Here is a 6000-nt window from a genome sequence, read left to right as displayed (position 1 = left end):
ATGCTTAAGGGTGTGAAAAACTAAAGGTAAATGTAATATATAATAAACCTACTGAAGAATGCACATATAAATGTGAGTGCCTGTGTATAGCTGAAGGATACATAACAAAATCACAGTGACAGACAAAGGAAACCTCCATTCAAGTTATTGGTCAAGAAAGTACAAGAGACTCCCAAAATAATACAGGTTATTGCCACAGCCCTTGATTGCCTCCTAGAACTTGAAGTAAAGACCCTGTCAGTGGAAACACGATATACTTTGGACACAGGGCTTGAGCAACTGAGCTGAGACTGACCTGGAAGTCTCCTCCCTACAGACTCATAATATCAGAAGATACTATGTAAACTTCGAATGGAGGAAACTATCCAATGATCCTACCTAGCTGTAAAGTCTACTAACACAAACCACAACAATGAGTTTGCTCAGCTCAGCAAACTATATTGGTGCAGTAGTAGCATTTTTATGTTGAGGGTAATCAACAGCTGTCTAATTGGATTTAAGACTCATATAATGGGAGGAAATCATGCATGGTCCTGTAAACACAGCCAAGCACACATAGTTGGAGGAGTCTTAAATAGTAGAGAAAATTTTCTTCTATCTCTTCCCTAGGCCAGCATAATTACTTACTGTATTCTAAATATATCCTTATATTTACAAACAGGTTGTGCTGGATTGCTTTAGTTGTCAATAAAACGCGCCTGGGTAGAGAGAGCCTGAGTTGGGGAATTGCCTCCACTAGACTGGCTTGTGGCCATGTCTGTAGGGTATTTTCTTGTTTTAGAGTGATGTGGGGAGGCCCAGCCCACTGTGGGCTGTGCCACTCCTGAACAGGCTATTCTGTATTGTATAAGAAAGCAGACTGCGCATGGGTTAGGGGAGAAGCCAGTTAAGTAGTGTTTCCTTCATGGCCTGTGCTTTGGCTCCTGCCTCCAGGTTCCCAACCTGAGTTCCTACCTCGGGTTCCCTTGCAGGGGGTTTGAGCCCATGACCCCTGCGCAGTGATGACTGGGGATGAGTAAGCGTGCCTTTCGCCAGCCCATGCCTCCCCCAGTACTGGGGACAATCAGACACAATGGGGAGCCTAGTCAAGCAGGGACTCATTTATTTCATGTGTTACAGAGCTCATAAAGGCACCTGAAAATCCCCCCTCTCCCCCAAGGGTGTATCTTAAGGATGGTCACGCTCTGATCATGTACTCCTTAGCAGTACGGAAGTATCCTTCAGACTTTTAAAACAAGTCAGGCCGTGCCCCAGTAACTTCCTCTCGGACCTCTACAAGGTGGGGCCTTTAGGTACCCACATCTCCCCTTTTATTTTTATTTTAAGGATGGATTGACTTTATTTCACGGGTTACCCACCTCATAGATGGCTCCCTGAGGAGAGATGGCTATCTCCTTCTTCTAATCTTATGCATTCTTGCCTGTCTTAGGTTGTGTCACCTCTGACCAAGCCTTGCCCATCATTGGACCATGCACCTGGCCATGTGCATGCCCTGTCTTAGGAGTGCTTGTCATGGGACATCTTACCTGTCCTTGGCTAACGATGTGTCATGATTAAGGGCAGCCATGTGGGTAATGCCAGCCCGTAACAGTCTTAGTCTCTGCCTAACTTGGTTAGCCAAGCGTAAGCAACTGGAGGGGGTATATTCCTGGGGGAGTCTGTAATCATGAGGAGGTGGGCCGTGGCAGTTCTAAGGGTCCTCTCGGACCTCTGCAAGGTGGGGCCTTTAGGTCCCCACATTCCCTGATGAACTAGGACACAGGAAATGTAAGTCAAATAAACCCTTTCCGACTCAAGTTGGTATTGGTCTCAGAGTATTTCTTCACAGGAATGGAAAAATAAACAACAACACAGGTAAACCTCTCAACACTCATCATATAAGCTTCCTTTTACAACAGATAGAGACTAACACAAAGTTCCATAATTGGTCAAATGCATAGACTAAGCGTGAGATGCCCAGCCCTAAGTAACACATCTACAATGAAACTTCTGCATTTAAGGCTCAGGGAATATCATGGAAGAGGAAATAGAAGCAATGTAAGAGCATGTGAGGAGTTTGTGGGAGGGTGGGAGGGATGGAAATGAGGCAAAGACAATACTCATGTATGAACGTCTCAAAAATAGGATTTTCACAATTATAAATTTTAAAAAAGTATTCCTACTACCTCTTAATTTATTTTGACCATGCAATATTATACTCTTTCACCATGGAGTATCAAGATAGTAGGATGGAGACATAAGAAAGAGAGAGCCAGAGCCAGAGAGAGACAGGCAGAGAAAATGAGAGGGGGGGTGGGGATAGGACACAGGGAGGAGGAAGAGAGAACAAGATAGAAGAATAGAAGGGAGAGGATGGAGAGGAGGAAGAAGGAAAGGGAAGGGGAGGGAAGAGGAGGGGAGGAGGAAAATTAAAATGTTTACTATCCTTAAGGGAAAGAAAAGGCTAAGAAAGAAAATTTTTTTAAAAAAGTATATTTATGGGTAGGGATTAGTAAAGTGAGGGAAAGAACCAGAAAGAAACTTGATTAATCTTTATATCGTTTGTGACTATATCGCACCTCAAAAAAATGAGCACATCTATTATTCCCATTTTTCAGATTATGATTCAGATGGCTCTTGTCACAAATATATCTGCACTAAAATTAAAATGCTGTTCACTCTAGCTCATTCTTCAGTAGCAGACTTGGTGAAAGTGGTCAGTAAAGTGTGGTTGGGATAAAACGGCATCCAGGGCATAACCCTCTTCTAATGTTTGCCTTTTCTACTCTGTGACTTGGAATAAGATGGAGAAATGTGGCATAGTTTCTAGTAGGAAAGAAAAAACCACATGATTTCTTGTGCACTTAGAATACTCTCATTTTGCCTTGAAATGAAGAAAAGATTCACATATGAAAACAATGGGTCCAGTAGAGTAGAAGAATGTTAACTAATTAGAAATACAAATAGTTCATTGTCTTCAAAAGTATTTCTCAAGTAACTAATTTATTATACCCACTTCTGTGTACTGTGAACAACATGAAGTTAGTGCACAGTTTAGGTGGGGGATAAAAAATTAATGTCTGATACAAAGATATATTTGTAAAATAGACAAGCTATAATGTGAAATTTTGAATCATGTATATTTTGGACACTGATGAACTCACAATCATTAACAAATTAACACTTGAAGCTTTTATCTTTCTTATTCATTTTTAATTAGTGTACAAATTAATGACTTTCATTATAGAATTTTCATACCTGCTTTGCTTTTATCAATCCTCCTCCACTTCTGTCTCTTGCCCTTCTAAGACTCCCAACATTCTCAACATTCCCAACAATACCTTCCTTCCTCCAGTCCTATAATTTATTTATTATAAATACATTGAAAATTCTCTGCAACCATTGCATGGTATAACTCATTACAGCTGATTCCATTCTCCCTGTATGCCATAGAACACATAGACATATTCCCCTCATCTTGTTACATGTGAACTCCAAAAAGCTTGACCACGCAGAAGTTGACAGTAGGGTAATGGTTCCAGGTCACTGAGGAGGTAGGAGCAGTAGAAAGCTTGGTGGGGGGAGAGGGGTATTGTAGATACCATCATCAGGAAGGCAGTGAAAAGAGGTCTTGAGCTTGTGGACATGTCTGAAAAGAAAGTCATACATGTAGTACCTTATGTGCATAGCACCTTCCCCAGGATGTGATGGGGGTCTTTAAAATCGAGTCAATATTAGAGCATAATAGATAAGGGGGTCAATGGGAAAAGGAGCTAAAACCAATGGAGAGCTTCCAGATCAGGATAGATTCCTCTATCAAACACATATGGTACAATGCCTATGATACACAGTGATTTTAGATGTATACAGCATAATTTCTTTTAAATCCAAAAATAAAATACAAATTTAAATCAAACAGAAGTTCACATTTATGTCAATATATTTGACTCTGTACCAGGCACTCATGAAAATGTGCTTTAACAGTTTTGTGGATGAAGGAACCACAGAGGCAATATTATATACAGATCATCAAAGCCACATTGTGGCCCTGATTGAATCTTCAATGTGTGACAGAATGCCAATGAAAGTAGTAATCATGAAGAAAGGCAAAGTTGGGCCGAAACACACCTTGTTCTGAAAATTGGGAAGAAAGGGAGCATGCACAAAGGAAACAGTTACAAAATAAACAGCAGTAGTTGGCACATAGGGGAAAAGCAAGAGTTTTCAATCCTGAAAATCAAATACTGTTGCAGGAATGAGGGCTTAATACTCCTGGAAAAAATACAGCATTGACTTCACTTGGGTTTTATTCATTCTTCATTCATTTAGCCTTTGCTATAAACTTAAAAACTACAGAGATCTTTTACAAAGTGTTCTGACAACTGTAATATATCTTTTTTTTCACTAGATTTTCTTTTTTTTCAGTCCCCACCAAGTTTCTGGATTTTTTTCTGGCACTTCCAAATGAGTATCATTTGCTGGAAAATACTTACACTTAATCAGGAAAAAAATTATATTGGGAATTTTCATTTACTTTTCAAATAGTAAAGTGATCTACTTGCCAAAGTATTAGGATTACTTAAGACAGGAATGATTATAAACCAAGAATAAAATTTACAAATTTATTAAATAGAAATATCATTGATCTCACCAATTTTAGTTAGACCTATTTTAATTTAATGTGATTTATATTTGTAGTAAATTTTACTTGATTTTGCTTGCCTCAGGATGTAAAATAAGATTTTTATTCCTAGTCAATAGACTTTGACTATAGTTAAGAAAAATGGTAGTTTTAGTGTCTTATTCATAAATCAGACATAGAAATGCGAGATTCCACAAAGTAAGAACAATGCCTGGTACATAGGTGTTGCTGGTCAGTGTCTTTCTATTTCTCTAATTATGCTCTCTTTTTTAAAGAAAATATGTTTACATACACACAAAGTAAGTTGTGTAGTAATTTCCTACAAATCAAAAAATTCCACCTGGGAAGGAGAGTCTAAGATAAAGGAAGTAAACAGGATTGGCAATGTCCAGGAAAAAAGCAACTCACAAGTCTCAGAAAGTCCCTGTAGCTTACAAGATTAACAAAGCCTCATCCCAAAATTGTATAACCAGTAGCAACTGCTAGAAATAGAGACTTTCTGCCAGCTGAGTGGCCCATAACTTAGGCAGGGAGACTCAAGGATGAGCCTGTAACTCATGCAGGGAGCCTCTGGGATGTACTTTCATAAGTTATCAGATGTATTGGAGAATGCTTTCCTGTGAAACACCTGCCTTTAACTAATCCATGGTCTTGTAAGCAATTCCTCAGGCATACTTCTGGAAGTAAACTCACAGGTTCACTAACCTACAGTTGGGTGGATTATTTATTTCATTTGTTTGTGCCATACCTGGGGTGATTAGACTTTTGTTCAGGTTTCTCGAGGAAAATCTCTGCAACAATGTTATTTATCTGGGGGATAGAGAGATGACTCAGCCATTAAGAACACTGGCTGTTCTTGTAAAAGACTCAGGTTTGAATCCCAGCACCCACATGACAGCTAACAACTGTCCATAACTCCAGTTCCAGAGGATTCAACAGATTCTTTTGTCCTCCTCAGGCATTGCAAGACATGGGTGCACTTACCTACATGCAGGTAATACATGCACACACATAACATGAAAATAATAAAAAAATATAAAAAATGTATTTATAATTCTACCATTGTGAGTGTGTGTGTGTGTGTGTGTGTGTGTGTGCGTGTGTGCATGTATCTGTGTTTGTGTCTGTGTCTGTATCTGTGTGTCTGTGTAGTATACAGGTTAAGATTTATTCTATGCTCTTGAGTTTATATCACTGAACATATCACTCCCAAATCTTTTCTTTGATATGACAAGTATACAGACAGCAAAACAATAAACATCAAGCAGAAGAGTCTAAGGAGACTGGCATATGTTGGAAATGATTTATTATATTTAAATAGATAGCATTATTGAAATTTGAACTAATTATGGTACTGTGACTTCGGATACCTTAGGAAA

The sequence above is a fragment of the Nannospalax galili genome, unplaced genomic scaffold (assembly GCF_000622305.1).
Source record: "Nannospalax galili isolate Female #2095 unplaced genomic scaffold, S.galili_v1.0 scaffold154, whole genome shotgun sequence".
In the NCBI taxonomy this organism is placed as follows: domain Eukaryota; kingdom Metazoa; phylum Chordata; class Mammalia; order Rodentia; family Spalacidae; genus Nannospalax; species Nannospalax galili.
Note: the sequence above shows the minus strand (reverse complement) of the source record.